Below are 6,380 nucleotides of genomic sequence, written 5' to 3' on the forward strand. Positions count from 1 at the left end.
TCGTACTTTATTATATTTCTTATTATATGTTCTTATTCTTCCGTAACTCGTTCCACAATTTTCAACCAATTTCAACAATTGAGGTATCAAACTCTTCAGAAAATTCTGTACTTCTCTGCTATATCTCAGTGTTTTGCTCTCATCCACTTACATTGAAAGTTCAAACCTTTTTGACCCTCTTTGACACTTTGACCCTCTTCATCGTCGGCCATTTTGAAACTGATCCAAACCATTCAACTTTATCAACCTTTTTCAACTGTTTCAACCTTTTCAACCTTTTTCAACCTTTTTCAAACATTTCAAACTTTTTCAAACTTTTCAAACATTTTCAACCTTTTTAAACTTTTTCAACCTCTTCAACCTCTTCAACCTTTTCAACCTTTTTCAAACTTTTCAACTTTTTTCAACCTATTTCAAATTTTTCAAACTTTCTCAAATTTTTCAAACTTTTTCAAAATGTTCAACTTTTTAAAACTTTTTCAGCCTTTTCAAACTTTTTCAACCTTTTTCAAACTTCTCAACCTTTTTCAACCTTTTTCAACCATTTAAAACTTTTTCAAACTCTTAAACACTTTTCAAACTTCTCAAACTTTTTCAACCTTTTCAAACTTTTTGAATGCTAAAACAAGGCTATTGCTAATGCCAACGCTATGCCAATGCTAATGCTTGTGCAATACTAATGCTCGCGCAATGCTAATGCTAGCGCAATGCTAATGCTAGCACAATGCTAATGCTAGCACAATACTAATCTTAGTGCAATACTAACGCAATGTTAATGCTAGCACAATGCTAATGCTAGCGCAATGCTAATGCTAGCGCAATGCTAATGCTAGCGCAATGCTAATGCTAGCGCAATGCTAATGTCAGCGCAATGGTAATGTTAGCGCAATGCTAATGCTAGCACAATGCTAATGTCAGCAAAATGGTAATGTTAGCGCAATGCTAATGCTAGCACAATGCTAATGTTAACATAATGCTAACGCAATGCTAATGCTAGCGCAATGTTAATGTTAGCGCAATGCTAATGCTAGCACAATGCTAGTACAACGCTATTGTTAGCACAATGCTAATGTTAGTGCAATGCTAATGTTAGTGCAATGCTAATGCTAGCACACTGCTAGCGCAATGTTAATGCTAGCACAATTTTAACGCTGACGCTAACGCAATGCTAACTTTTTCAAACTTTTCAACCTTTTCAACCCTTTCAAACCTTTTCAACCCATTTCAACCTTTTCAAACTTTTCAACTTTTTTCAAACTTTTTCAACCTTTTTAACCTTTTTAAACCTTTTTCAACCTTTTTCCACCTTTTCAATCTAACTGGTTTTAGCGATTGTTGCTAAGTTATTACAACATTAAGGCTATTGCTAGGTTAATGCTATGCTAATGTAGTGCGACGCGGGCCAGCACATGCATCCTCACTTGCATTTTCTTCAGGAAATGCAAAAATTCTAGTTTCAATTGATTTGAATAAGCCTAAATAAACTTTTTCCCGCCACACAGAACTAAAACAGCCAAATCAGATGACTAATGCGACTGTCATCAGCACAGCATCTTCATCAAAAAAATAAATCAAAGTTTATAATATAATCACAAAACTTTGGAGTTTCTGAAGATTTTGGCAGAAGAAAACACATACACTTCATGCATCCTCACAAATAGGACAAGCAGGACTATCAATCCCTTTCATCTAACTGCCACATTGGCTTGGGACTGATACCCTGCAGGTTGGTTGGAGGTAAGCTATGATGCAGCTGCTCGGCTGGATCCCTTGGGCTGCTTAAAGCAGTGTTAAGAACTGGCACTAATGTTATGCTACAGTTGATTTAGCTGGGCCGTTGTCCCCTTTGGCAAAGCGAGCTTGCAGCAGCACGACTGCTGAGCAACACAACCGCTGTTTTGCAAGAGGCCCCGTCCCCTTTGGCAACAGTAAAGAAAGCTACAGTAGCATTAAGCCTGGCTAACTTACACCTATTACTATTCAACAGGCCCTGCAGAGAAGACCTTTGTCTAGGTATGATTTCATGAACATGTATCAGAAGCAAACTGACGTGTAAAGCCACTGACACTGACAAGTGGGTGTGCATATATATTTGTGTCGGTCTCTGTGTGTGTGATGGTGTGCGTGCGTGTGTGTGTGTGGACAAGGACAGAGGCTGCAAGCAAAAGGTGTTTTTATGAGCCAATTAAATGACAATGCTATTTATGGCCTGGGGCAGACCTTAAGGCAAGGAGCAGCACAAAGTTTCAGGACTCCAGTGACCACTGTCTGGTAGTGGCATTACACCTTTTTCCATAAGAGATCGATCATTCCTTCTCCTTTGTCTATTCCCTAGGAACAGGTTAGAATTATTTCCAAGGGCCCAATTTGTAGGTTGTTGTAGAGATTGTGTCAGCCGACTGGATATCTGAATGAACAAGAATATGAAAAGAGGGAAATCACACAGCCTAAAAGAGATACAAAAGTACAGTACTTGTACATGTACTAGTGTTGTGAAATCTGTTCAAACCTTATCAACATAATGTCTCATGCATAATAGATGTTAAAACTCAAGAAACTGGTTGTAAAGCAACTCTAGGGTCCTGCTTATGTATATCTCTATATACTTTAAATATAGTTAGTATGTGTGTAGAGTTGTAAACTAAATGATCTTTTGAATCACTGTTTGAAGGTAACAAAACTCGCTAACAGATACATTTGTCCCTTAGCTAGTAACGTCATCTCCAATCTAGGCCACTATTCAAGGTAAGGGAGAAATACATACTGTAGTTTTATCACAGAGAAAAAGAAAACAGCTCTTTGATCTTTGATCTTCTCACTTTTGTTTGAAAATCAAATTCATCAAACGGGGGAATAACAACAACAACATGATAAATAGAGTATAAAAAAAAAAGCACAAAGGCGCACACTAAAAAGTCTTGCATTTGATTATCTCCAATAATGAATATGTCACATTTGCAAAAAAGGGCTCAGGTAAGAAAATCACTAAGGCACCGACAAGCCTATTCTCTAGCTCGCCTTTGTAATTACCTACTCAGGCACCACGGCACATCCCTCGCTTTTCTTCCCTTTAGGCCACTAGAGACTGATATGAAAGGGAATTGGACACTTGGGGCCACAAATACTGTAATTAAAAATCTCTCCTTTTCTTGATACGTTGTTTCGAAACATCAACTCTGTGCGCAACATGCATTTGTTAAGGATCTGACCTAAATAAGGCACAGATTAAACACAGGAAAGCACCGGGTCTTTGTTTTAGGTTCCTACTCATTAGGTGTGAAAATGAGGTGATTCAGGCATGATTGGGTTATAAATATAGAAAGGTGATATCCATACCAAAGCGATACAACCTTTTGGTAGAACTCAGCAATCAAGAATATAACAACTGAACGGTATGGCTCATTGCCCAAGGTAATGTACTGGCAAGCAGTTACAGTCAACAAAATGGCTGTGCTAGAAGCAAACCGACACGTGTGGCCAAAATGTACTCAGAGTTGTCCATGTTCTTGTTCAGTGACATAAGGGGATCCATTACATCATAATGTTTATTCATTAAGGATATTTCCACCTCTATCATTCATCATTTTCCTCTTTCAGAGGGCTACCCTTTGGGTGTAATCACACAGGTAGTAACCCTAAACCGTCAAAATGAAGACAACCCCCAAGACTTCTAAAGAAAACCAATGTTTTTTTTTACAAACTTTAATCTGTATAGTCCCCTGCAATGTGTTATAGACATTACTGTTGCTTTGCAGTAATCACCCCCACTGTTTAACGTCAACTGAAGACCACCAACAAGCTGTATCGGCCTTTTGTGTTAGTGTAAAACACGAGCGGAGAGCAACAACAAAGTCACAGAGCGCTCTGACATTATGACTACAGCTAAGCTCTCCTTCAGGGAACTCGTTCTGGTCCCCATAATTGTTCCAGCGACATATTTACAGTACAAAGACTTGGCTCGAGTCCCCTCCACACACATACAAACACTCTTAGAGACAAAAAAAAGAGTGGCTGATTTAATTAGCTCAATCATTAAATGAGACTTAATTAGAGTCACTTTACTTCAGAGGCAAGAGTGGGACTCAAAGCAGTTCCTTGTCATTACAGAGGAATAATGAGCCACACAGCACAACACACTTCCCTTCATTCTTAGAGCAACAACAATAGAAAAGTTTTTTTTAGTGCATCAGCACTGCAACACAAGTAAGAAACTTTAAAACAAAGGATAATGACTTTAATACCAATAAACGCTCCAATATAGCACGAAGCCCTGACGAGAAGTGATACGAATAAAGTCTGTAGTTCTTTATTGTTGGAGAGCTCCAGCAAGTCCTGGCTGAAGTTTGAAATAACAGAAACATGTTTTAGCCCTGGAGATCATCCATTAGTTCCTTTGATGTTTTATAACATGTCCAGTTCAGATTGGTCTGGCCTGTCTCTACCACTCTCCTAATGTAATGTTCACCTGCTTGTTATAGCTTGGAGGCTGATAAGAAGTGATGCTTGTACGCCTCCCCCGGGTGTGATTGTGGGGTAAATATTGGCCAGCCCTCAGCGTCACCCCATACCAGTAAACCAAACCACTGTCCTCCCATAAAGAAATCAACAGAGTCAATGACTTTTTAAATGTTATTATGCTGTCATGAGGCTCGAGATCGGTGTGTGTGTGTACAAAATGAGTCTGAAAAATGATCTGGAGGGAGCGTGTGTGCTTGTGTGCACGTTCACAAGTTTGCATGCACATGCTCCTCCTGTTCATTATTGGCCAGCAGCAGAAGCTAGTCATTTCCCTGTCTTCATAAAGACTTGGCCCATTAAATTCTACCTCCAGTCAATAATTAGGACTCCACAAATAAACCAAAGGCAATTAAATCAATGCTTCCCCGGGCCGGTGCCTGGACCCCATGGCCCACACGGACACTCCATTCTCACTGCTGGCCTTATTCATGGTAGGTTGCCGTGGAGCCATACAGCACACCCCCTGGCCTGCTCATGATTATTAGATAGCACCGTCCCCTGAACTGAGCGGTGTAGTGCTGCTTATGGTGGCTCTCTACTGAGAGGCATACGGTTTGATTTCATTAATTCACCGGTGGAGGTGAGAGACGAGGAAATGAATGCAATGTTTCATTTCGTTTTGAGTGGACATGTGGGGCAGGGGTGAGGGGGCTACAGAACTCCATGGCACTCATTTGGCATGAGGGCAACACACACACACACACACGCACACACCTGCAAGACAGTTTGCCAGTGTATTGTGGATGTCTCTGCTTCTTGTTACGCTGACATGTGGCAGTGGATGACAGAGATTGCCAACAATTGCTCAAACAAAGCCACTGATACACACACACAAGCTTGGAGATGCACGGAGTGAGTGATGAGTTTGCTATTGACAGGGCCACTGAGATAATAAAGTGCTGTCCCACTGGTAGCTCCATTAGGCCTTGACAAGTGACAAGATGAGGCTGTCGCGAGTGTGCACATACACACACAAATATGCACACGTAACTTGACATATGCCCAGATGGACACATCCTCATCCTCTTTCAGTGACAGCCAGCCAGTTAAGCACACGGATCTCTCTCATCTTTTCTTTCATTCGGTCTATTTCTGTCTCCAATTTTTTTTTATCTGATGAAATGTGTGTGTGAGTGCAGCTCCATGTAAGATCATATCACTATTAGAGGAGTGTGTTATTAGTGTGACAGGCAGGGTGACAGACAAGGCCATTTTACTTCACAGATGTTCTGCTTGGTGAGTGCACAGAAACTAATGGGGCACAGTATGAGGTTTCATAGAGCCCGTGCACCCACTAGAAGATGTCGGCCTCAATGTAGTGCACACGTGTTGAAGTTGTTTTTAGGAACAGTAATTAAAAAATTGGATAACTCATCCAAATAGCCAACGAAAGGCTATTATCACAGCTTTACAGGTGGTAAAAAAAACCTGTGATACCATCTCCCAACAATAAAAGTCTCATTGAATTAAAAACCAACAGTAACAGAGAGCGACTAAGGCCGTTGTTGCCAACTACTTGTGACAATATGGTTTCATTTGCGATAGTGCGAGGAAGCTGCAAGAAAGAAAAAAGGCGGAAAATACTAAAGAAATAAAACAAAAAACAAAAAAGAGAACAAGATGGACTTGAAAGGCGATTGAAAAGTCGGTTTTAGTGAAGGGGGATGACTGCTGTGGTCCCAGTGGTCCCAACATGGACCTGGGGGCGAGTCTCAGCCTTGTCATACCCTTCCACTCCTCCACTGTGCACAGCAGCTTCAGCCCCCCTCCACCACCCCTGTTCTGCCCACGGAAAACGTCGATAGCAGGCTGCCGGTGCCGAGGTCTCTGGTGGACACTAGCTCATTCTCCCGGCATCGACA

General features: G+C 41.0%; 1 protein-coding gene across 2 annotated transcripts in view; it reads right to left on the bottom strand.

Moving 5' to 3' along the window:
• cntln (centlein, centrosomal protein) overlaps positions 1-6,380 on the bottom strand; it is a 105,759-nt gene that overhangs the window by 3,638 nt on the left and 95,741 nt on the right. The gene's annotated exons all lie outside the window — the stretch shown is intronic.

This window comes from Gouania willdenowi, chromosome 1 (genome assembly GCF_900634775.1).
Source record: "Gouania willdenowi chromosome 1, fGouWil2.1, whole genome shotgun sequence".
In the NCBI taxonomy this organism is placed as follows: domain Eukaryota; kingdom Metazoa; phylum Chordata; class Actinopteri; order Blenniiformes; family Gobiesocidae; genus Gouania; species Gouania willdenowi.